This window comes from Ictalurus punctatus, chromosome 11 (genome assembly GCF_001660625.3).
Source record: "Ictalurus punctatus breed USDA103 chromosome 11, Coco_2.0, whole genome shotgun sequence".
Lineage (NCBI taxonomy): Eukaryota > Metazoa > Chordata > Actinopteri > Siluriformes > Ictaluridae > Ictalurus > Ictalurus punctatus.
The window spans coordinates 18,979,511-19,006,995 of record NC_030426.2 but is presented as its reverse complement, the minus strand read 5'-3'; the positions used below and the strand labels follow the sequence as shown (position 1 = coordinate 19,006,995).

Here is a 27,485-nt window from a genome sequence, read left to right as displayed (position 1 = left end):
CAATGAAAGCCAGTGTTGGAAGATTATCTGAATGGAAAATTTGATTCATTCCATCAACATTTTTTGTACATATTATTTTTGCCCATTTTTTTTAAAGGGTGCTACAATTGACTGCATCTCCTCTTGTGCCATGCATTATGGCTTCATGTTTTTTTTTTTTTTTCTCCATAATTTTTTTTAATGAAAGCTCTTTTTTCAACACATCCATCAAATGATTATGTGCTGCTGCAGGACTGAGTGCTACACCTGTGACCTGTCGAAAAAGCTCAGCTCAGCAGCTAAATGAGTCAGCAACGGAAACCACTAAGTCAGTGATGAGTGTGATGGAAAGATGGAGCGAGCCTGGAGAAAGTTAGAAGTACTGTACAAAGCCAGGATGCATTTGGTACTGACTGTCACTGTGATGGAATGGAAAGGTCCAGAAATCAAAGAGAAAGTAAGGATAAAAGGGTTAGACGTACACTCTCACAAAGGATGTTTAATATCCTACACACTTTTTGTGTTATTATTATTTCAACACATGTTGTGTAAAATGATCCAATAAATGTGTTAAAAAAAGAATTTAAAAAAAATTCACACGACAATGCAACATGTGTTAAATTAAATTATTGCTGATGTCATCATCCTACTCTAAAATCAACTCAAAGTGAACGTTCGTTGCTTTGAGCTTTTCATTGTGACAGCAGAGTCGGAGTCCTGAGGCGTGGAAACCAAATGACCATGGGCAAGTTTAGCGTTCATTACTATTTAGCGTTAATGCTGCTGAAAATGCCTTTGTAATATCTAGGCAGGGAGCTCTCGAAAATGTATTCATTGGAAAACTCAGCAAGTAATAATTAACTTTACCTATCGCTACGCCTTCAAGAGTGAATATCATATACTGCTTCCTCAGTGTTGGCGTTACGCTACTAGTGTCATGTGTTTATGTTGGCTGTGGAATATAGACTGAGGTTATTCTATAATTCTCTGGGTCTGTATGTTATCTGAGGCTCTGAGTAGCTGGATGCTGTCACCAATCACAGTACGGATGAGTGATGCTAACAAAGACGCTACAAGGTAGCGTCTCTGAGGTAATAACATCACTTTAGCAAACAGCTCGCGGTAATCTTAGAAATTCCCGTTACCTTTTTAAGAGTTAACAATAAAGTAGCATTCCATCTATTCACCATGATGTAATACAGAGAGTGGGTTAACGTTAACTACATTTAGCAGGTGTTTTGGACAAGGCAAGCTGTAGTAATTAGCATTAGGAGGATGGATTAGGGCCGTGTTCCATCATGTATTCGGCGAATGTTAATGCTGGTTAACAGGTGCAGACAGTCAGTGGCTAACGGAACTTAGCTAGCTCAGTAATGTGGAGGCCAAAAGTTCTTCACAAGGTTAACGTGACAAAAAGAGAGGACGGGATTTAGGTTGTAATGCTTTCCACTATCCCTGTAATGTTGGTTGACTTAATTAGGTTGTGCAAAAAAATTGGCGGTGAGGTGCTGAAGACTGGGAAATAAAGAGAGTGGAGGTCACATTTCCAAAATTACACAATTTGGGATTCTGTAACATCATTTCTCAGTTGAAGTCCAAAGGCAATTGTCGATGTTTTGTAGTTAACAACTAACCAACACTCTTTTTGCTCTTTCACAGCTTTTCAAATGGAAGGGAGCGGGACTCTTGTCTTCCCACATGGCAGGGAGATTTGTAAAAAGATGCAGAAGCTCCAATTCTTACATCTGTCAAATGTTTGAATGATTTTAATAAACGTCACCTGAATTTCATGCAACTGTTTGTTGATTTGGTGAGCATGTTAGTAGAATTTTAGCATACAAACAAACTGCATTTTAGGATAATTGTAGGGGAAAACGCATAAACAACACATTGTGTGAAAATGTACTAACACACTGATTGTGTTGAAAGTAACACAAAATGTGTTGTCCTTAACTAGACACAGAGGTGTGTTAACAATGAACACATCTGTTTTAAGAGTGTACACACTTTTGATATAGGAATGGAAAATAAGCAGTAGCCCTAATGTTAAAGAAGGCTTTGATTTTATGGAATAAATTGCAAAAGCTCAGGCTCTCATTCAGTTCATTTACATTTTTTCACATTTTTGTACATTTTCAGATTTAATTAAATGAATATGATCAGTTGAATTGAACTTTATTCAATTGGTCTATGTACTTTTGTAGCTAAATAATGTGTCGGCAGCACTTAACCCTAACCTTAATACCCAGAAAAGTTTATTTCATAATTTTGTTGTTAAAAAAAATTGCTTTAAAAAGCACACTGCAAATGATCCAAATGTCCATACAGTTAAGTATTTTTGACATGTCGAAAGTTAAATAAACACACACACACACACACACACACACACACACACACACACACACACACACACACACACACACACACACACACACACACACACACACTGAGAGGTAACGAATATGGGCCTGGATCCTTCATATGGGAACAGTGGTGCTGGGGTATGACCCACGCTAATAGGAAATTCTGTTTATCAAACTGCATTAATTATGAGATCTGCTCTCTGCTTTTGCCATTTTTTCTCTGCTTTTGCCATTAATTAGATGAAGTACTGAGCTGAGACCTGACACCTCCTGCTCAGGCATGGAAAAACAACCTGCAGTATTTCAATCTGTTTGTATCCCAGATATAACAGCTAACATGTAAAACAGTTTATATGTACATGCATAACAGCTTTATACTGTATACTTTGTATATGTTAAATCACTGTGACATTTAAAAGATGTCTATGAAAACAAAAATGTTTTTTTTTAAAAGGAACGACAAAAATGTCGTTATTTTTTCGGGGTTTTTTTAAAAAGCAAAACATAATATGCATTATTATCTCGATTCATTCATATTATCTGTCCACTCCACATGCTGTAGTGTCCTTGGGCAAGACACTGAACCCCAAGTTGCTCCCTTGCATGGTGTGTGTGTGAGTGTGTGTGTGTGTGTGTGTGGGATGAATGAGAAACAGGGTAAAGCACTTTGTAGAACCACTAAGGTTAAAAGGCGCTATATAAGTGCAGACCATTTACCATTTACTCTGATGTGCTGAAATACACAGAGCTATGAAGTCAGCCATCATGACGTTCAAATGTACGTCAACCCAGAATGCGTTATATATCACAGGTTTATGTCACGTGACTCACGATCAAGATGACTAAAAGTGATAATTATGGCAGCTGATGATAAGGCTTATTGAAAGCTTATGTACATTTATGTCAGTTGCCAGGAATGTAGCCCTATAAGCATAAATACATCCTATGAGCGGAAAAAGTTATAATAAAATATGAAAACAAAAACGTGTTTAAAAAAAAAGCAACAACAAAAATGACTACTATCTTATAGGATGAAATGAAATCTGAAAAATGAGAGAAATGTGTAAAAATAGCTTCAGGAGGAAAAGACAGAAAAAAAAGCAGTGGGCACCATGCCCACACAAACACTTCTTATTTATACAGTATGTAACTAAATATTTTATAGGCATCTCTCATTCTCAATCTTATTTCAAACAAGGCCGTTTGATTACATTTCCTATTGTGAATGTCATCCATTTCTGATTAGGAAACGATTGTAAATTAATCACAGCCAATGTAGGCATTGACATAGACAGTAGGACTACACACTATTATTAGGTAAGTAGATATTATCCATCCATCCATCCATCCATCCATTTTCTGAATCACTTCTCCAACACAGGGTCACAGCGAGTCTGGAGCCTATCACGGGGAACTCTCAACACAAGGCAGGGGACACCCTGGATGGGGTGTAACCCATCACAGCACACACACTTACACACACATTCACACACTATTGAAAATTTGGAAATGCCAATCAGCCTACATTGCAGGTGTTTGGACTGGGGGGGGGGGGTGTGTGTGTGTGTGTGTGGAGCATCCGAGGGAAACCACTGAGGCACAGGAGGTGGGAATCAAACCCACAACCCCAGTGGTGTGACGCAAACTTGCTAACCACTAAGCCACCATGCACACCCTCACCCCCCGTCCTGTCCTGTCCTGCCTATTATATATTAATTCTAATTACATTCTTCCAATTTTATAACATATCAACCTAAATAGTCACAGGTGGAATAACTTCTTAATGCGAGCTGATGTATTATTAGGCAGCTATTTGCTACCGGAAAAATGGAGCATAAAAAAGAGAAGCCTACTTTTCCTTCATGACAACTGACAAAACCTCTATAAATATTCATGCAGGCTTAGCTGGTTGTCATCACATAGTTGACATGACACAAGGGTTTCAACACAACATATATTTTCATCTTGCATAAGATTGTGTTATGACACTTTCCAGTCTGAAATATATTAGAACAAACTGACTTTGTTTTCTTCTGGTATATATCTGATCCACAATTTGATTACGATTTCTTACTATCTATAATGTATAAGATTAAATTGTATATACAGAACGAGGCATGTTTTCTCTGGACCTTAAAGCCAGAGGCATTTCATCCACTTCTTCCTCCACTGTACACATTGATCCCACAGCAGCAAGTACACACAATTACACAGAATTTAAGGACGTATCCCAAACCTCTCAATCCACACCAAGTAGTATACATAAATGATGCTCACTCTCTCCCAGTATAATCAAGAGAAACTCACCAATCACTCTCACTTTTCTGATTGGCTGTAGCTCCTGCTAGACACCGTATAGTGGGATTTCTTTCATTTGGTGCATGATAACATTAAGCGTATCCGAGCTGGCATATGATGTACAGTATGCATACACATTTCTCTGTTCTTCCTTGACACAATAATCAAGTTTTATTTTTGTATTTTTTTTTTTTGAAAGCAAAGCATAATATGCATTATTATCTAGCTTCATTCATTCATATGATATGGCCCCTCCACATGCTGTAGTGTCCTTGGGCAAGACACTGAACCCCAAGTTGCTGCCTTGCATGGTGTGTGTGTGTATGAATGGGATGAATGAGAACCACTAAGGTTAAAAGGCGCTATATAAGTGCAGACCATTTACCATTTACTCTGATGTGCTGAAATACACTGAGCTACGAAGTCAGCCATCATGACGTTCAAATGTACGTCAACCCAGAATGCGTTATATATCACAGGTTTATGTCACGTGACTCAGGAACAAGATGACTAAAAGTGATAATTATGACAGCTGATGATAAGGCTTTATGGAGGCTTATGTACATTTACCAGGAATGTAGCCCTATAAGCATAAATACATCCACAAGCTTTTTCTATGGGGGGAAAAGTTATAATAAAATAAACATATCAGATGAGCTCAAATACTACTCAAATTGGTCGCAATTAACCAAGGATGTGCTTTTTCTCAGCACAGCTGTGTCTGAAGACAGTGAGCATTTTTATGTTTGGCAGGAGTTTGTATCCATTTTGTGCTTATATTTAGCAGCTTGGAAATTGTGTATGGTGATTTATGGGTGCAGGCGGGTGTAAACCACATAAAGCAGCTTATGTTTACCAATGATGCTCTGTTTGCAGCTTACAGATGAATCAGGCTCTTTTGATGGCAGGCAGTGTTTATTATTCTATCTATGGTTGGCCTTTTACCTTCTAAATGCTTCTTTGACTGCCATGCAAGAACATGAAAATAGGCATTGTTAATATACAGCATATGTGTGAAAATACAGTTAAAAACTTCAAAACTTGCTAAACTCAGTGGATTCTTCTCAGTGCTACACAAAAATACTTTCTGGTCACTCTCTCACATGCACAGATATGTAAATGAGGGCAGAATTCAACTGAGGCCTACACATGATGAATCACAGCTGAGGGCTGTGTGAGTGATAGCCTCTGATTCGGTGGGTGGATTTCAGCACACCTCACGAGCTAGATGAGTAATATCCCCGACTCCCAATGACTCTCACTGATGCTGACCAAGAGCACTCCTGCAGATAGGATACACCAATTCATCTGAAACCTTCCACCACCCTGTGAGTCATGGGCATCGTCCTAACCATTGTGGGCCAAAACGGAAACTTCTGTAGACGTCCAAGATGGAGTCAGGGTGCATGTATGACTAGTCTTTCTGAAATTCTTCCAACTGTAACACTTACTGAGCCAGAGATGTAGGAGGTAAATACAGAGCAGAGATCACTGGTAGATATCACAGATATCCATATTTAAGGTCAAACAGACTAAGAATCCAATTTAACTATAGGTCAGAGCTGTTGAGGTTTAATGGAAGGGGTCATCAACTGGTGGCCTGGATGCAGACCTACAAAAATATTTCAGTGGATTGAATCAAGCATGAACAAAACATGAACCATTGCTCCTTCTGTAGCTGATCCTCTGTTGTGGTCAATCACAGGTAACTTACTGAGAAAGGAAAGAGTTCTCATGAACATCCTTAGATTTGTTTTATAACATTTATTGTCTCTGGTTTGATTAGTGAAGCGACAATGAAAATTAGAAGTTTTATAAATGCTTGGACAGAGAAGTGTTTATTCTCTGCTTCAAAATAGCAGTAAGCTAAGTTTGGTGCTAAATTTTAAAAAACAACCACTTTAAATTGATGTGTCTTTTTATAGCCATGAATTCATAATTAATGCTTAAGCATTAAAAGGTGACTGTTGTTTTCAGACATATACAAAGACAAAGACATGTGCTGTAGGCGGATATGCATCTCTAAATTGGACGTAATGTGTGATTGTGCCCTGTGTTGGGTTGGCACCCCGTCCGATGTGTCCCATGCCTTGTGCCCCAAGTCCCCTGGGATAGGATCCAGCTTCCGCTTGACTCTGTAGGAAAAACGGTACAGAAAATAGATGGATGGATGGCTGGATTGTGAGTAGGAGATGGCATATACCAGTTTATAAATCTGATTGTTTGTGCTTAAATGTGAAGTCAATGCAAAGTTTTATAAATGAGGTCCCAGATCTGGGATCTGTGCTTTTCCAAAGATTCTAGTTGTATGTTTTTTCTTTTTTGGCTTGTTTGTTTCTAGCACCAACAGGAATGAATGGTTCTGGGGGTGGGACTAGAAGTAGTGTCCAATGGTGATTGGTTACACAATGTGTAATACCAGGCTGGAGTCATACAAACACAGTAGTAAAAAAAAAAAAACCCATTAACATTACAGAATCTAGTTTGTTTGATTTTTATGGCACAAATGTAGCATGAATGACTAGAAATTTGTTTAGTGATTTATATGGAGTGCAACTTCATGAAGTTGATAACAAGATATCCTTATATCCTTAAGATATTTGCTTCATCATATATGGGGTTGAAATTCAAAATAATTGACATTTCGTTACAGGACGAAAGGAAAAAACAGGCATTCTGTTATGATTTGAGGGAATTTTGCTGGTATAAGTTTGGATCCACTTGACTCCGTAGAGGGACGCGTCACTGCAAATCAATGCAAAATTCTTCGGATTAATTACATTTATCCTAATGGCAGTGGTGTCTTCCAGGACGACCCTGTATCCCAATATCTTTTGGAAGAATAGTCTTCATCCCTCCAGTACAGTTCCAGAGATTGTCAAATCTATGCCAAGGCACTTTGAAGCTATTCTTATGGTTCGTGGTGGTCAAACACCTTACTAATACACTTTATGTTCATTTTTCTTTTAATTTGTCAACCAGCTAGTAGAACACAATTATCAAGAGGAACATGTTAAATTGATTAGAGGCATAGTCTTGGTGGGGCTTGAGCAGGAAACAGGAAGACAACAGGAAGGTTTGTAGGGTGTTATGTAAGAGAACATATCTCCTAATTGACTCTACCTTCTAAAACGAAGAAGCAGCCTATGTAGTATAAATGACTGTTGATTGAAAACAGGCTCAGCGACAGAGTAATATTTGTGTGATAACAGATGTGATGTTTGTGAAATCTGCCAGTGACTTCGGATCTGAAACGTATCTGGACACGTATTTTAAAGTAGTCGTGGGTTGCTAGGCAACACCTCTTGAACGCCTCTTGTTTTCCCAAGTCTACTTGTTTAAAATGACAGTATCCAGTGCAGAGTATTTGAGGAGAATGTACGTGTGGAGCGTGTGCGAGTCCAGATGGTACAGTAAGCAGTGGCTTTATGCATTTAATATGTACAGTCTCACCCTTGTTGCTATTCCAAAGAATGATGTAGGACAGAGTGTCTGTGTTCGGTTAGATAGGTTGCCTTGTCATATTAACTTCTGATCTGTGTGAAGCTTTAGCACAGTGCAGCACAGGCCCACCCTAGCCATCATCTGCAATCAGGGAACTGTTGTGTGTTTTTTCTCCATTATGCGTGTGTGTGTGTGTGTGTGTGTGTGTGTGTGTGTTTCTCCATTCTCCTTTCTCAAAGACTAGCAGATGGCTCTGATTCCTAATCACAGCCATGCTGCTTAAGCACCAAATCCACACTGGAACAATACAGATGGGGGGTGGGGGGTGTGGGGGGTGTGTGGGGGGGGGGGGGGGGGGTGTGGGGGGTGTTATCCTCGGCTCTGTCCCAATTCTCCCTCCTTATATCTCCTGTTTATCATTATTATGTGAAAGCTCAGGGTTGAAAGGGGGATACACATATGCAGAGTGGACTTTCTTTTCATAATCATTTCTCTGCTGCTTAAGTAGTTGGTCTGCACTTATATGGCACTTTTTTTTTTTTTAGTTGAAACACCTGCTTGATGTGAAAAGCATGTGGACTACACAATAAGAGCTGCTTTTCAGCAGAGGCTGTATGTGAAAACAGTCTATGTATTTTTTCCAGTTCACCCAAAATTTCACACTCAGCATGACATATACAGTACGTAGTCTGTAAACATGCATGTATATATATTTTTTTGAATAGCTATTGCTGCTTGGTGCTAGGTGATAAGCTTGGCAGTTTTAGCCCCAAACATCCTGAACATCTCTCATTCCTTTCCATGTATAACTGTTTCAAGGGTTTATCGATGGGGCAAAAAATAAATCCCTGGGTGCTGCAATCCTGGTGATGAAAGAATATTATAGATCAGAAGGGTTAAAGGACAAGGGTATCTTAAGCAAACAGATTGGTCATTGCCGGGCATCCACATCCGAATTCCACACTGATGTGCAGAATTTCATTTTAGAACAGAATTTCATTTAAGCCAGACACCTCTGCAACATCATAAGGCAACTAAACATGCTTTGAGGAGAGCACTAACTGCCTATTTCAACAGACACCCACAAACAGACAAATGCAACCCCTTCCACCCAGCGTTCGTGGGTAGTTATGCTCTCTTGGAGGAAGGGTTGTGGTATTGTCATGATTGAAAACTTTTGAACATAGAATAACTGCCTACACCACAGGTTCCCAACCCAGGTCATGGAGAAACTCATGCTCTGTATGTTTTCCCTGTTCCAAACACACCTGATTCAACTAATCAGCTAATTAACCTGAGATGAATTGAGTGTGTCAGAGTGGGAAAAACAGTGAAATGTGCAGGACAGCGGGTACTCCAGAGCAGGGTTGGGAACCTGTGGACGGTTGCACCATTGGGAGCAAGAAGTGGAAAAAGGTTTCCCATTCAGACAAATCCATGTTTCTTTTGAATGATTCTGATGGAAGGGTCTGAATAGACTCAAGCAGCATGGGTTCACAGAGTTTCCTGTTCACAGGTTGCTGGTGGCAGTGTGATGCTATGGGGAACATATGCAGTGCCATATGCAATTAGGAATGAAGGGTCGAATTAAAACCTGAAGCTGGAGCAGAAATGAAGGGGGATACTGTCTTTTTGTAGTCCTCTGTGGGGAGAAGTGCTAGAGTTTTGTATTCCTGAATTAAATTGGCATTACACCTTCTCAAACTAACTGGCTCCCTACTGCACACTGACCTTATAGTAAGTATTTTGATTCTTCATAACATCACCATCAAACTTGGCTCTACCATCAGTGCCCACCAGTATCCTTGGGGGAACAAATGGTAACCGGTTTGCCTTTACAGCCCACATCATGGTGATCTCTAGATCTTGGAAATTCACTCTGTATACCAGAAAAAAAGAAGATCCCTGCTGTCATGTCATTTCTTGACTACTGCAACTGTTTACTAGCTGCCCTACCAGATTTTACTGTTAAACTGCAGATGATCCAAAACACAGTGGCATGTCTTATCTTCCACTGACCAAACCACACACTCCCTCTTCTTCTCAATACATAGTCTCAGTTGAAGCCCTTGATGCCTACAGATTAATCAATGGAAGTTCACCCACCTGCATGAAGCTAATCAGGGCCTAATTTCTGTCTCAATTAATGACAATGATAATGAGTCTTTATTGGTTACATATACAGTAGAGCACAGTGAAATTGTTTTCTTTGCATACCCCAGCATGTCAGGAAGTTGGGATCAGAGCGCAGGGTCAGCCGTGATGCAGTGCCCTTGGAGCAGAGAGGGTTAAGGGTCTTGCTCACGGGCCCAACAATGGTACATTGGCAGTGCTGGGGCTTGAACCCCTGACCTTCCAAGCAGCTAAGCAGAGCCTTAACTGCCAAGCCACCACTGCTCCACCTGCCCTAATTACTATCCTCTGTGAGTGACAACATTTGAAAAGTCACTGAAGCTGTTTATTTATATATATATATATTCTTCTTATAGGAGTACATGTATGTGGACTTTAAAATGAAGTCAACAATCTTTCTGGTTCTTTGAGAATTATTAAGCTTTCAGACTACTCCCAAATTTGGCACTTGCATCCAAAATTCCAATTCGATTAACAACAGTGTCTCCTTGACCTCACTTTATCACTTGTACACATGTACTTATGCCCTCATTTTATCTGGCATAGATTTAATGTGTACTTTGAGGCAATACTGCTGTCACCCATTTTCGTTTCCTTTTCAGCAAACAGAAATGTTATCTCTGTATTAATGTTCATGAGTTGAATACAGCAGGTGTTTAATCCAGCTGTCCTTTCAAGCATTGACTATGGTCTCCCACTAGTGATAGTAGGTTTTGCCAATAAATAAAAAAAAAAAAAAAAAAAAAAAAAAAAATATATATATATATATATATATATATATATATATATATATATATATATATATATATATAATCAGTGATGGAAAATTACAGCTTTATGTCTATAGAAAACCCTGAGATTCTAAACTCTCTTGCAAAACAAACTGTCCTCAAACCTGGTCCAGATATGAGTACAGTTCACCTGTAGGTTGTTTTTAAAGGGGTCAGAGTTTGTTTATCATGGTTACATGATCACAGTTATGCACCACACTTCATGCCGTAAGGGACACATCCTGAAAACTCCCTTAATACCCTCGGCACTCACGTTCTATCTTTTTGTATGTGCATCTTTGTGTGTTTTCTGCTTTTTGAGGTAATGCTGTGCCTTCGCTGGTTTCTTCTGGTGGGTTATTTTTACAGCTGGGTCAGGTAGTCGGGTCAACGTGATCCAAATTGGGTTGATAACAAGCAACACAACATGCTGGATTGGGGATACGGATGTGAAAATGAACAGGCATGTTGAGTCAGGATAACTTTTCTGGAAATTTCCACTGTGTCTATCCACACAGAGCGACATCCAGAAAAAAGTGTGAAGTAAACAAATTAGCTGGAAGTGTTTACTTTCATATTTTTAACGTAATTTATATTTTAGTTGGACGGTTCAAAGTGGTATTTCCGTAGACATTATCTAGGCAATAACCTTTTTTAACATGCATTTTGGCTTGATAGCCAGTGCAAGTCTGCTCATGTAAGAAAAAATGAAGAGGATGTCGAAGATCTCAAAGAAGAATAACTTTATTCCAGCATGGCAGCGACAAAGCACATGAAGCACTTTGGGTTCGTCGGAGTCAAAGTGAACCCCGAACAATATCAGCGCAGACATTTTATACTATGTCTCAAACCAGGTTTTCTGTATGTAATGTAAAAGAAGTTTCATTCTAAATGTAAATTAAGGATAGCATTTGATGTGATCACTTTTCATTTTCACAGTACAGATGATGTAACAGGAGTGACCCCAAATGGTGAAGAGATAGGATTATTGAGACAGATGTTTTTCTGAATGCTAATTACGGTCACATAGCCCTTTGTTCAGGGATGGTTCTTGATGTCCCACTGCCGCTCCCATGCTATAACTGTGTGAATGTCACTTTAGGTGGTATTATACACATATTGCTGAGACTCAGATAAATTGTCCCTTTGATAATTCTGCCTTTTTGGAGAACAAGCTTATCCTAACACAGTTCGTGGTGGAATCTGCTGAGACGCAGTCTGTAATTTCTTACACTAACAAACATTAAGGAGAAAATAAGGCTTACGGTGGTTTCTTGTAATGAATAAGCCCAATTTTAGAGATTAAATTAAATTCGTATATACTTATATTTACAGTTTACTCTGTTACCTGATTTTCAGCTAACTATTATTAACATAAGACTTCTAGGAAGTTAAAAATTAAAAATTGCGTTTACTCTAAGATTATCTCAGATTATCACTCAGGATTGCACTATATTCGAGTTCATTCTAATCCTGCTTTTGATATTTGTCACTCATCATTCAAATATGATAGAGTTATCATCTTTGAATTAATTAAGGCTGTTTTCACCATAGGTGGGGTTTTTTTGGGGGGGAAAGTGTTGCCTGAAGCATCTTTTGTGCTAAGATGAAAAAAAGAAAAGCTGCTAACATGACATGCACACCATAACCATAACAAATTGAGTGCAATTAAATTTATTTAACCCCAATATGGGTTAAAATATCAACCCATCATGCTGGGTCAACATCCTAACCCAATCTCAATGGGCTAAAACAAACCATGCTAGGTTATTTCATATCAGACCCAACAAGTTTCTTAACGAACCCAAATTGGGTTATTTAAACAGAGCAAATTATTGCCTGTATATTACTGTAATATTGTTGTTAATGTGTATTATTACTGAATGTATTAAGATTACATTACTTGTGGGTTTGAACTACTTAGTGACTAATGTTTGGTTATTTAAAGCATTTCTGTTTGTTGGAATTGTTCTGACTAAAAAATAAAATAAATAAAATTCTGCACCCAGTGTGTTAGCAGGGACTTTGCCTAGACCAAAAAAAACAAATACAAAACAAATGGATTATTAAGGTTCATACAGCAAAACTCAAAAAGGTGTCACAACCAAGTGACATTTCTTCAATAAGTTCTGCAGAGTCTCATCTAAAAAGGTAACATTCCGTAGACAAACATACAGAGAAAGACATAATGGTATATATTACAAGCCCAGAACTGCCATTCGTGCCAGGCCTGATTACTAGCACTTACCCAAACCCTCATGTTTAGCTGTGACTCACTGTACCATCTCTGTTCTTTCTACAATTTCCTTAGAGCTGGAAACTCGCTTCTGGAGCACTTATACTACTGACAGCTGCCTCACTTGGATAAACAACAAAAGTCTCTCAGTAAATGAATAGATTCAATTTGATTTTTTAACAATAGACACTGTAACAAAGCACCTTTACAGAAATCCTGGAGTAGACTTACAGTAGATCCTATAATGAATAAGCGAGAAGTGGCAAAGAAAAACTCCCTGAGGAAGAATCCTACATGTTATATGGTAATGAAAGACAGGAAATTGCAGCTTTTTTTTGAGTATTAGCTTTCATTCTTGTCTTCTTGTCTTGTAAAACTTGCCTCAGTGTTATCACTGTTTGCAGGACTACTAGACCAATAAAATGTAAAACCTTTTGGCTATCTAACATTAGACTAGGCTAGTTTAGTGTCGCTAGCCATGGGGAGGCACAGCTAATCTACCACTGTATGGGTTTAGTTGCTACAGTGTCATGCAGAGTACAGTAGCTGTCTTTATGCTCTGCTTATATCATCTTCAAGTAACTTGCAACTCAAATAGATATTTACACACCTTGTTTTCCTGCTCAGCATGAGAGGATGTTAATGTTTCAGTTTCAGCCCCTTTACTGGTTAAAAAAATGAAAAATAATTTTCAAAAATCTACATATATCCATTTTCCCTTCACACTAACTGAACACATGAGCTAGCGTTTGACAGAATTGAGAGCTGTCAGCCAATAAGACACGAGTATTTCCATGTATTTCCCCTGTCTCATTGGTCTCGCCTCTGTTCACTGAGGATAAAAACACAACACTCCGTCCACTCAAGATACAACATTACAACATTTTTTACTGATGTTCAAGTTACATAGTGACAAGCAGCACCAAGTGGAGAATTATATCAAGAAAAAAATCTGCCCAAGCCCAGGTTACACTCCTGATGTACATGTGGGTTTCCTCAGGGTTCTCTAGTTTCCTCAAACCTCCCCAAAACATGCCAGTATAGTAGGTGGATCAGCAATGCTAAATTGCCCCTCTGTATGAAAGAGAGTGTGTATGGCTGTGTGCATGGTGCAGTATGATAAACTGACCTCCCATTCTAGGCGTATTCCAGTCACAAACCTGTGTACTGGTCACAGGCTCCAGTCTACGACCCTGACCGGGATGACATGCTTAGTGAAGATGGATGGTTTTGATCTGCTCACTATGTAGATCATTTGTATCAAATGTAATGCTTATATTCTTTGCAATAGAAAAAGTCAAACAGACCGGCAATCGTCTCATTTAAAGGGGCGTGGCTTTCCACGCTTCGTTTACATACTTGATTTGCATATGCATGTCCCGCCCTCTAGTTAGTTTATAATGGTGGAGACGTTTACATGGTAACGTGGACTGTTTGGCGTTCTTAGGACTTACAGGTTGGTAAAACGCGTAAGCAAAATCACTGAGAGAAGAAGAAGAAGAAGAAGAAGAAGAAGAAGAGGACGAGGACGAGGGGAGGAGGAGGTGTGAATAAAGGGAGCATGTGAAAGAGGAGGAGGAGGAGGTGGTGTTTTAATACGGACAGGCGGCCCGGAGGCTGGTGACAGCACGAGACTTCCCGCTTGTGTTGGGTCGCTTGTGAGTAGCTTCATCCTTCCTCATGGGTTCCTGCTTAAACACACAGAGTACAGCACCGAGCCCGGTCTGACCGTGAGCACCGTGAGCACCGGAGACTCGCTCGTTATCGTTCTGGGACCGTGTTAACGTCGTGCTTTCGGGGAGAAAAGTGGAGTCAGATTTGAGGTAAGCACCTCTCCGGGATGCTCACGCACGCGCTTTTTGTTCTATTGTTAAAATCGTCACGCTGTTCTGAGCGCGTGATGGGATGTGTTATTAAAAAAACACAATGTTTATCTGGAAGATTCCTGCGATTCCTGGTACGGCTCAACCCGGGGTTATCATGAGCAATTCTCCCAAATCAGTGAGCTGTATAGAGAGGGTGAATGATGAACTTGCTTTGGCACATACAGTGGAGCTGGAGCGCGCGCGTGTGTGCGTGTGTGCGTGTGTGCATGGACTGGAAATGGAAAGAAAAAAAAAAAAGTGTGTACACCCCTGCTCGAATAGATCACTGCTGAAGATTAACATCTCGGTTTAGCATACAACGGGGTGTTGTTCAAAGTTCCTCTAGATGCAGACTGTAGATGGTTTCGTGCAGAACTCGGCATCAGGGTTGAAAATGAGCACAAAGATTTTAAATAGAAATCTAGTGCATGTTATAAACAGCAAGAATTTCCCCATCCTGGCTTTTTTTTTTTCTGTATTTTTATTTATTGATTTAAATGTGTTTATAATGGACTGCATGGACTAATGTGGCTTCTTGACTAATGTACAGTAGAACCATTAGGCCTATAGGTTCTTTGCTTGTATCTCTACAACCTTATTTTTGTTTGTTTGTTTGTTTGTTTTTGTTTTTAAATCAGAAAGAGTTCCAAGCAGAACCCTTTTAGGAGACTAAGAACCATTAAACTACCATTGAGGAACCGTTTTAAAATGGTATGTAGGGATCCAAAAAGCCATGCATTTTATACATCAGCCACCTATGTGAAGAGATTTCATCATCAACATGTGTACAGAGTGTATACATCTTTAAACCGATTGCTACTAGAGATTACAACATGTGCTTCCTGAGTAACATGCAGTGGAACTTGTGCAAGGTAAAGTTCCTTCATATGCAGGATGTAGATGGTATGGTGTGTGGTAAGTCAAGCCAAGTCACTGTTATTGTCATTCCTCCATGTAACTCGTGTACACTCGAACGAAATGCTGTTTCTTTTGGATCACCACATGATGCAGTAGCACGGTACGGTACACAGAACTGCAAATGTGAATTCACAATGTTGTGTATTTGCACATCACGTGTACAGTAGGTACATTATGTAACCATTTTACCTGCTAGAGGTTTCTACGTCAGTGGCAGATGGTGGTTTTTGAAAAAGGGGAAGCACCAGTGTCTGTTATTGACGTATATGTCTGTGTGTGTTTGTGTGTTTATCTGTTCCATCTGTTAAAACCATCCTGTTGCATTCTGTCTCGCAGACTTTTTCAGATGCTGGTGACAGCTAGTTGCTGGACTTGTAAACAAACAAACAAACCGAATATTTTTTTTAAACAAATGCAAATAGTCAAACAGAACTGCAGCTCTTGTTTAGCTGTGAGTCTGACTGGTTTTGATACACCGATCAGCCATAAGATTAAAACCACTGGTCTAATATTGTGTAAATCCCCCTTGTGCTGCCAAAACACCTCTGATCTGTTGAGGCATGGACTATACAAGACCTCTGAAGGTGTGCTGTGGTATCTGGCACCAAGACGTTAACAGCAGATCCTTTAAGTCCTGTAAGTTGCGAGGTGGGACCTCCATGAACCGGACTTGTTTGTCCAGCACATACCAGAGATGCTCGAATGGATTGAGATCTGGGGAATTTGGAGGCCAAGTGAACACCTTGAACACTTTGTCATGTTCCTCAAACCATTCCTGAACTGTTTTTGCATTGTGGCAGAGCACATTATCTTGCTGAAAGAGGCCACTGCTATTAGAGAATAACATTGCCATGAAGTACTTGGTCTGCAACAATGTTTAGGTAGGTGGTACGTGTTAAAGTAACATCCAGATTAATCCCAGGACCCAAGGTTTCTCAGCAGAACATTTCCCAGAGCATCACACTGCATCCACCGGCTTGTCTTCTTCCCATACAGCATCCTGGTGGCATCTCTTCCCCAGGTAAGTGATGCACATGAACCCAGCCATCCATATGATGTAAAAGAAAATGTGGTGAACCAAACCAGGCCACCTTCTTCCATTGCTCCATGGTCCAGTTCTGATGCTCAGGTGCTCATTGTACAGTAGGAGCTTTCGGTGGTGGACAGGGGTCAGCATGGGCACTCTGACCGGTCTGCAGCTATGCAAGCTGTAATGCATTGTGTGTTTTGACACATTTCTATCATAACCAGCATGAACTTTTTTTTAGCAATTTGTGCTACAGTAGCTCTTCTGTGGGATCGGACTAGACGGGCTAGCCTTCACTCCCCACGAGCTCCATGACCACTTTTAGACCACTACATACCAGGAACACCCTGTAAGTCATGCTGTTTCGGACATGCCCTGACATAGTCAACTTGCCATCACAATTTGGCCCTTGTCAAAGTCGCTCAGATGCTTATGCATGCCCATTTTTCCTGCTTCCAACACGTCAACTTTGAGAACTGATTGTTCACTTGCTGCCTAATATATCCCACCCCTTGACAGGTGTGCCAATGTAACAAGATATCAATGCTAATATGTAATGTAAGTTTTAGATGGTGGACATATTCATTACCATTTCAATGACTGACAGTTGTTTACGAGATTCATTTTGCGTTAAATGTACGAACAGCACGATATTTGGTATTTGGATTCACTAAAATATTGAATTTCACCAGGAGTTATGAATAATAATATCAACACTTTGCTAAACATTTCATTGCCACATAGGAGACCAGGCTTCCCATGTAGTCTTTAAAGCGATTGCATCCGATGCACATCCTGATTTAGCATGCAATGGCGGCTTATGCAAGTGAAAGTGTGTAAAGTTCTTTCAAATCTAGGCTCCTCTAGAAGCTTTGACATGCAGAAGGAGGAATGAAGGTTGAAAATGTGCACAGCTTTTAAAGTTAATAATAGAGCAGGTTATAAACAATAAGAATTTCTTCACCCCGGCTTTTTGCGGCAGTGTTTGACAATGAATGCTGTTTTAACATTTATAGGATCTGCATGGATTAATGCGTCTTCTTGATTACACTCGGAGAAAATGTAGAACAGTGAAAAGTTCTTCTTTTATCCTTTTACAACAGTGCTTTTCTCTCTCTCTCTCAGAAAGTAGAATCCTTTTAAGAGTCTAAGAATAATGAATTCTCCAAGGAATCCTTAAATAAGCCCTTGTTGTTTGAATGCAGAGCTCCCTACCATATTAATTCCATTTTATACCTCAGTGACCAGTGCGACTAGAATACACAACATAACTAACAAATGGTTTCTTGTGAGTTAAAGGGCTACAAATCTGCTTTAATGCCCAAACTGACCTTTACACTTACAGAGCAATTATGCAGCACATTTACTGGAAAAAAAACAAACAGTTAATGGCTCATTTATCGACCTACTAACAGATCATATGTCCGTCTGTTCCCCCCCAAGCTTTGCATGAATTCGTCCTTTTTGAATGTCTTACGTGCCGACATGTTGCAGGTGTTATCCAAACTAGATGTAATGCGTGAGCCGTGCAGTATATAAAGTGCTACTTTGCAATTTTACGGTCTGTCCTGTAAACGAATGAAGTTGGTTGACACTGAATGATTCGTGTCAGATAAGGCACTCTCCGTGTGCCTTATCTGCTCAGCAGGCCATTTTGCCTTATGGCCCGGTGTTCGTTTCTTAGTGATGACATCATGTCAGTGTGATTTTTGCTTTCTGTCCTGGTTGTGCTGATCCATATGTTGCTCTCATTACGTACAGAAGCTTTTAGGCTGTGAAGTAGATGATATCGATTAGCTTTTGCCTAGCTTTACTGCCTGTTATGTTATGATGTTTAGCTGACTGAGCGGACGGCACGTGTAATTTTTCCATTAGATAAAATGTATAGAGGGAACGTTCCCGAATATTTCATCTACTGTACAACTTCATATGACTAACAAGTTATTACTTTCCTATAACAGCACGCCCGAAGTGTTTCATTCCCCGTTATCATTCACGTCATAGCAACTATAAACAGTCGTTCCCTCACTTTCTCTTAACGTTAATAAGACAAATGAATGCAGTTTGCCATGTTATACAGAAACTGCAAAACACAATGTCCTCCATCTTGAAGACTTTCCCATGGTGCTTTAAAACTTATATGCATGTAGGCATGTAGATTGGTAATTGCCGCTAGGTGTGTGTATGTATCCCTGACCAGGATACAGTGGTTACTGAGGTCGAGTCAATGATGTTACAAGGTGCTGATACTGGAGACTCCTTCCAAAAATGTCAAATAACGCCTCCTTTACGGAAAGTTTCACCATATCAATGATTATATATATTTTTTGTTAAATAGCAGCACATTTTTAAGCCGTTTATTATAGCGTTTAGATTATGTGGCGCTTATAAGCCATATAAGTGCCTGTGAAGTAGCCGTTGCTATAGAAACTGTAACGTATGAGAACAAGCGCGTTAAATTGAGCCGTGCCCTTATAGAAAATGAATCCACACCTTCTGAGAAATCAGATTAGAAAATTCTCCAGCGCTGTGGTATAACAGAATATCATATAGAATATCATGTAGCTGACTCTTAATCCATGCAAAGGCTAGGCTTTTGAATCTTACCTTGAGCTACTGTATACAGAAAGTGGAAACAGCTTGGCATGATTTTTGCCTTGGTGCTTTTGGTAACTGGAACTTGAAGGCCTGCTGATTAGCGGCTTCATAATGACTCATTAGATGAACCGACATTGAAATGAGAATGAGATTATCTAGCCTCTTCTACGCTGAAACTTCTCTTCATGCCTTTGCTTTGCTTTGAAGACGCAATCAGACCAGCACTATTCACTCAAGAGTCCCAGACTTTGAATTTATCGTGCAATTATTTAATCAGTTCATTACAGTGCTGAAGTCTGTTCATGATTTGATGATTATGGGTAAAGTTGTGAAGTTGTAAATTAATTAAGTCGTTGAGTAATACATTTTTTTTTCATTTCACTTTGGCTGGCAGAAAGAAAATGCAACCCAAGTCTGCCTTTAAAGTATTCGGTATTTGGTGGCCAATGATCGAAGCTTTTAAAAGCCCCAAACCACTAAATTCTTTAACATAATGTATGGGTGAATTTTAGATTGCAGTAACTGTGGTAAATGTAGTACTAGCTAGTACTTTTTCTTTAACCATGCAAGAGAAGTGTTGGGCTAAACCGACACATCAGTGGCGTTGTCCTCTTTCTAGATTGTCCCTGTTGATTTAAAATGAATTAAGAGCTGTGACGTCTGTGACGATGTCTTTAAAAAAAACATGCTGACACAATATATGAATCACTGACATCTCAAGCAAAAGAACAGAACAGCATATTACAGGAGAAAGCTCTGAGAACATGTTTATGTAGAAAACTGTGTGTATGGACTTTATGTAGAAATTAAGGGAGGATTATAGCTGCTGGAAAGGTGAGTTTTCTGTTTCTTACTGTTTAATATAGTTTAATACTTTCCCTCTTTAACCTTAGTTCACAGTTCTTTATATTTGCTAGTGGATGTGATTAGCTGTGTAAATGGATTAGAGTTGGATTTGTAACTGAGAACCAGTGATTAGTTTTGTCAGCCTGTATTTATCATGAGGTAATTAATACGAGGCTATCTAGAGGCATCTATCTTGTTAGCTTTAGCTAATGTTATGCTACCTGATACTTAATCTTGTTGCAGTGTATTCATATGTGAATATGAATGCAAAAAAATCAACTTGCCTCTGATTTTTTAAAAATTATTATTATTATTATTATTATTATAGTTATACATTCTTTTTGGGAACCATGGACGCTGCGTCCTCTAAAGTAAAGAGGACTAAAGAGGAGAGGGATCATCCGGCTTTTTATCAGCGCTCAGTTCAAAAGCCTGCATCTCTGATAGTATGGGGTGCATTAGTGCCTATGGAATGGGCAGCTTGCACATCTGGAAAGGCAGCATCAATGCTGAAAGGTGTATACAGGTTTTAGAGCAACATCTGCTTCCATCCAGATTCCATCCCATCTTTAATTCAGAAAGACTCTGCCTCTCTAAGATACTCTCTTCAAACCCAATCATGTTACTGACCCGTTACCAATTAACCTAATTAGTTGCAAAATGTTCCTCCAGCCGTTTCTTTTTAGTAACACTTACTTTTCCAGCCTTTTGTTCCCCCGTCCCAACTTTTTTGAGACATGTTGCGGCCATCAAATTCAAAATGACCTTTTTTTTTTTCTTTCTTTCTTAAAATGGTACATTTCCTCAGTTTAAACATTTGATATGTTTTCTATGTTCTATTGTGAATAACATATGGGTTTATGAGATTTGCCAATCATTGCATTCTGTTTTTATTTACATTTATGTTCATTTTACACAGCGTCCCAACTTTTTGGGAATTGGGGTTGTAGTAGAAAATTAGTTAAAAACTGTCAAGCTGATTCATGATAATTTCTCACCTTTAAAGTAGCTTTTTAATAATAAGCTACAACTTCATACATTTTATGCCTGTGTGCCTTTCCCAAGTTTCCAATGGTGACTATAGTGTCATTAAGGTGTCCTGTATCTTTGACTGGAGGCATTATATGATCTTCATCGTTGCAGGCTGCAATTCTGATGAGACCTGAGGACAGAATAAAGAGAGAATAGCAGCAAAACCCCATAAACTGCACTCTGTAATAAACCACCAGCCACTGTAGAGTGCATGCAGTCGAGCTGTTACTTTCTGTACTAACTGTAAACGACATGCCAAGGTAGCTTGGACTGAGGGCCGAGGAAGATGTAATCAAGACATACTACATAGGACATTCAAACACATTCTCTTTTTCTGTTTTTAACTGCTGATGTCACACCTTTTTCTTTGGGCTGCTTGTGTTAATTAATATGATAATAGACCAACCACACTATGTTGGGAGCAGAAGAAAGTGGATAATAAAAAATCAGTAGCACTGATGTACATTACACCATGCTGTCAAGGCTGCTGTTATAAAGAAGTCATTTTCATATGAAAAGGTTCAACCCGATTGTATGGCCTTGAGCTGCTGTCGGAGGCGGACACAAGTAGAACATCAGGGCTGATTTGAAACAGCAGGGTTTGGCATCTACGATACTGTTTGCCCCGATTTGTAAGAAAGAAAGGACTAAACTCTGAGAGCTCACATGCCACTGTGTAGTCTATCTTCGTCGAGAGCTTAGCTGTCTCCTGCGGGTGAAGTATGGGATCTCAGTGTGAGGACAGAGAAGCCATTTCTTCTCCAAGCCAACTTGGAAGCAGATAATGCATCACGAAGTGTCTTCATGGCCTGCTTTTGTCTCTTTCTTCTGTCAGGTTTGTTTACAGGCCTTGTCTGTGCATAAATACGCAGTACGTCCCTGTAAAACAAACCAAAAAGAAAGAAAGAAAAGGGCACTGTGAACCTGTTTCTGCTTGTTTGTTTGTTTGTTTGTTTGTTTATTTGTTTTATTTTGTATTTCTTCCTTTTTTTAATAGGAACTGCTGCCACAGATGAAGCCAGGGACTGATTTTCAATTTCAAAGTAATTATGAATGATGAATTATATAATCTGCAAGCTAATAATGCTTGCTGACCCAAAGCTAGTTTCACGAGTAAATGGTTTGCTAGAGGATCGATATAAACATTTTTATATAGTTGCTATTTTCATACTCTTAATTATAAATAATTTCAGTTACATCATGAATGTTTACCATCTCAGGCAAACACTCATTTGATTGCCCAGTTTTCTGCTATTATTTTTAATAGAATAATGCGAGCATTAAGTCTATTTGACAACAACTAATCGATAAAATCGACAATAGTCGATTATGAAAATGGTTGTCAGCGAATCTCATTATGGATTAGTTGGTCTGCGCACGGCACGGGGGAGATTTACTCACTACGTTACTTCTGTTCAGAAAACACGCTCCGGAGAGTAAATACTAAAGTTGCATCCCAAATAACGTCCTATACACTTGCACTGTGCACGGACTACTCTACCATCTAGTGTGTGGATTTTAGAAAGGTAATATCATCTCAAATGGAACGTTAGCGGGTTTTTACTAACCGGAAGTATAATTCACTTCCTAGTCGACGGCGCTTGACGTCACACGCGCGTAATGTGACACCGCTAGCTTTAGCCTCAGAGTCACCGACACTGACGTTCTTCGGTTTACTGTTTCTGTCCGCGTTATCTTTTATTCCCAACATGACCTCCGTCCTCATCAAACGGAGGCGAAATCGTCACGTGACTGAGGAAGAACGTGTGCGACCTCTAAGTCCTCTAAGGCAGGGATTAAACACCGCCGAAAAGATTTCTAAACTTTATAAAGCAGATGTTGTGGAGCACGGAAGCATGACGGTGATGCAGTCGCAAGTTGTTTAAAAGGTTTAATTTCATTTAAGTTTATTGTCATTATATGTTGCATTTGCGTGCTTGCAGTGTAACTTTTGTCGTTTATTATAATGGAAGTGATGTTTTAGTAATAAGCCTGCGTTGCTGTTCACGCGTGATGCAGACGCGGTGATACAGAGTGTAGCGCGAGTAAGATCTGTAATGTCTAATTAAAACACTATGGTCAAAAGTGAAATAATATGTCTAAAGGCAGCGAGTAACAGAAACCACACGGTGCAGTGAAAGTGAGTTTTTATTATTAATTTAGGACTGGAGTTTAATTCGGTGCTTTTTGTACATCCATAAAAAATAATGCTATCTATCTTTCTGTCTATCTATATATCTATCTATACATCTTATTTATTTAGTTTATATTTATATTATATATAAGTGCTTATGCATTATTTTTTTTTCGGATTCACAAAAAGCACCGAATTAATCTACAGTCCTAAATTAATAATATATATTCTTGTGTGTGTGTGTCTGTGTTTGTGTGTGTGTGTTGGGTTCTTTTCTGTTTTGGACAAACAGTTGTTTAAAGATTTAGTCTGAATTTGTATTTGTAACACTCAGTTTGTGGATTTTATTTTAAACAAACGACCCAAAAAAAAGAGGCACAGACAGTTTGCCCCGCCCATCCGATTAATCGAAAAAATAATCGGCCAACTAATCGATTATGAAAAATAACCGTTAGTTGCAGCCCTAATTAAAACTCTGTACGCTAGCAGAGTTTGCTCATTAGTAGAAGCACTTGATTGACCATCTTACTCGGAGCCACATGTTCCAATAGAGATCATTTCTAACAGACTGGCAGTTAGAGATGCTGCTCACGTCAGTTTGTCTCTGGACGACCACATGCTGTTTGCTGCACTGCCGACTTTAATGTTGGACCTAATTAATCAAGATTAACAGGTTAGAAGTAGAACAAAATTATATGGAATGTGATAAGAAATTAATAAAACATGACAAGGTGTGCTGTTATAGGAAAATAATCAGTGCTAGGTTTGGTGGGCAGAAACAGTTGAAGTTAATAAGCAGCTTCTTTTATCAAGAAGCTTACTGACCATTTCAAAGCACTGGCACTGGAGACTCCTTTCATAAATGTAAAATAAACAATATCCTTCACCATATCAATTGGGGGACGCCTTTGTTAAATAACAACACTTAAAAAAAATTGTTACCATAGAAACAAAAATGTATCGGACAGTTTGTATTGAAATTCATGTTCTTTTGTGATTGTTGCTGCCAAAAATGCTTGATTTTGCTGAGGCTTTTTTCAAAAAGATTTTTTTTCTTAAAAATCTTTCAATTGGCGAAATTGCAGTTGCAAGAAATTGTTTTGCACGTTCTTTCGCAGTGATGTTTGTTTCTTTGTGAATGAGACCTTTGAGCTGTTTTCATGATTGACGCACATGAATCGAACAGGGATTTGGCTGAATGCACGTTATGATGATGTCACATGATGCATTTTGGCCCAAATCTGTGGTAAATCTGCTGTAATTTTGAAAAATTGCAAGCTCCTCCGAATATCGAAGGGGTTGCTTGATTTTGTGTTAATTACCGCGATCACAAAAACACTAAATCCTGGAGGGACTGACTAGAAGCAGTACGTTAATATAAACTAATCTGCACTACTGTCAGAGCTGCTGTTACACCTTCTGACCAATCAGAATCAAGAACTCAGCAGTGCTATGGTATACATATGACGAACTGATGTATTGCATATTTGTTGGTTTGTGTTTATGGAGAACCGTGGCAGTATTTGAGCTTCACATTTAGGCAGTAAGATTCTTTTCTTTCAGAATGTGGTGGTTTGATTTGGTCAAACTGACGGCCCAAGCCATCTGGTGTCTTCATGGATGGGAAATGAGACAGAAGTCAGAGACTGATCACTAACTGAACTGCCAATTCCATGTGCAAGCCAAGTCTCCCATCTCCTTGGTCTGAGACAGAGGGACTAATCTGGCATTCCACATGGTGATAATATTGCCAATTGCACTCTTTGGCTCCAGTCTACCTATCAGCATGTTTTTGGCTAGTGGAAGGAAACGGACTGACTGTTATGAACGTCAAATATGGATGTAGTTATTGTGTCTTGTTTAATATGTTTAATCTTTTATAGATCCATTGAATAAGTGCTTCTACATAGGTCTGTTTTAGTTGAGAAGCAAACTTTCCCCTGTCCTACTCTCATCCCTCGCTTATCTTCAGGGGTTTAGAAAAGCTGGAACATTTGCTATGATTTCAGTCATCTGGGACAGTTTCTGTCCTCTCTTTTCACAGTCTGTCCTTTTAGCACTTCCACATCTCTACCTGTAATGAGCAGGAGGTCAGATATGGGTAGGGAAAGAGACAAATTGGAAATGAAACATGGGTAACAAGGAGATGAAAGTTGTCTGAACTGAAAGAGGTATTTCTGCAGAATGAAAATGAGGCAGCGGGGTGAGCTTCACGGGGAAAGGTTTTACAAGTGATGAATACTTTCCAGAATAGTTTCCTACGGTCTATATTTCTTTGGTTTTTTTTTTTTTTCCTTCATGTACAGTTGTTTCATATTTCTTCCTATTTCCTTCACATATAGATTTAGATTCAAGTTTCAAGTTAAATTTGTCTTGTGCACAAAATGTCAGTGACAATTGTACATTGAATTGACAATGCTCAATGTGAGGCTCAGGTAGTCTACAAAAAAAAAATACATCAGAATATAAAAGAGAGGAAAGAGATTATTTACAAATACTATATAAAATGCAGAATATATTGTTAAGTATGATATGTGTGCATAGATAGTATGTAAGTAATGCGCAGATCCTAACTGTAAGCACTGCAGCATTTGTGCAGTCAGCCTGCGTCAGATTGGCCTGTGTCTCAGGATGTGCTTTGCTACATGTTTTCCCCATATTTAGTTCTATTTTATTTTATTTATTTATTTATTCCAGCTTCTATGACTTTCAAAGTTTTAATCAATTTAGTGAAAATCAAGTGAATGTGCATTCTCGTGCACAGACAGAAAAGGTTCAGATGTGTGCCAAATCTCTAGACATTCAATTCATCATATAACCTATAGGTTGAATAGAGCAAACCTTAAGAATGTAAAAGAGTTTACCAGTGAGGGCGAGTCCACATACAGCAATTTGGTAGGGCTTACAGTTTTCTCTTCCCTTCTTTTTTTTTTATTTTTTATTTATTTATTTTTTAAAAATAATTAATTTTTTTATCTCAGTAAAATTTCCTTGTGTGTTAAATTTGCCAAATGTATGATGTACTGCTGATATGATGGAATGGGTCAATCGGGCAGGCAGCTTGATGATAATCTGCCGTAAAAATACTGCACCTCTTGCACTTCTTAAGTAATTTTCTCTACTTTTACTTATTTATTGCTTGAACCAGACTCTTTCCGTTAGCAAATATTTTATCTCTCTCTCTCATATAATATAATATAATATAATATAATATTATATATATATATATATATATATATATATATATATATATATATATATATATATATATATATATATATATATATATATAATATAATATGCATACATATACCCATATACCCATCGGTATATATCTTAGTTTTGAAGCTGTGATGTAAGAAGCACCAATATCTCTGCCATCGTAGAGGCAAAGTTCCTGGAACTTCTTATAAGAAATCGCCTCCATGTAATACTTCTCTCAATGTAATACGCGCATTTCTTATATCATAGATTCCCTTCCACACAGGCAGCAATACACAATGACTTCATAAAATTCTAATTCTAAATCTAAATTCTTGAAGATTCCTACCAGTTAGTGGTAAGGCTGCAGCGGTCTTTCGCTCTGCACAACAAAGGGCAAACTGCTTTTGCTTAAACACGAACCTCAGGGTGAAACTTTTCTACCAGGCTCCTCCGGTTTGCTTGTTGTCCAGAAAAGCTGAAAGACTCGCGTAGTCCAGTGAGAAGATGCCAAATTGTCATGGAAATTAGACAACACTCGCAGACTCATCCTCTGAAGGTAAAAAGGTTTATTAGAGAAAGATGATTAATACAGGATAGAATAAATCAGGATAGAATAATGAGAGCGCTCTGAAGTGCTT

General features: G+C 38.8%; 1 protein-coding gene across 2 annotated transcripts in view; it reads left to right on the top strand.

The window, feature by feature from the left end:
• The first annotated feature begins 14,785 nt into the window (after nucleotides 1-14,785).
• The window catches only part of pde4ba (phosphodiesterase 4B, cAMP-specific a), a 177,191-nt gene continuing 164,491 nt past the window's right edge, over nucleotides 14,786-27,485 (top strand). The window contains exon 1 of one of the 2 annotated variants that reach the window (XM_017479945.3): nucleotides 14,786-15,046. The gene's annotated coding sequence lies outside the window, so the exon portion shown is untranslated. Of the gene's footprint in view, nucleotides 15,047-27,385; nucleotides 27,404-27,485 lie in introns of those variants that run through there. The other variant, XM_017479946.3, reaches the window with a different exon arrangement.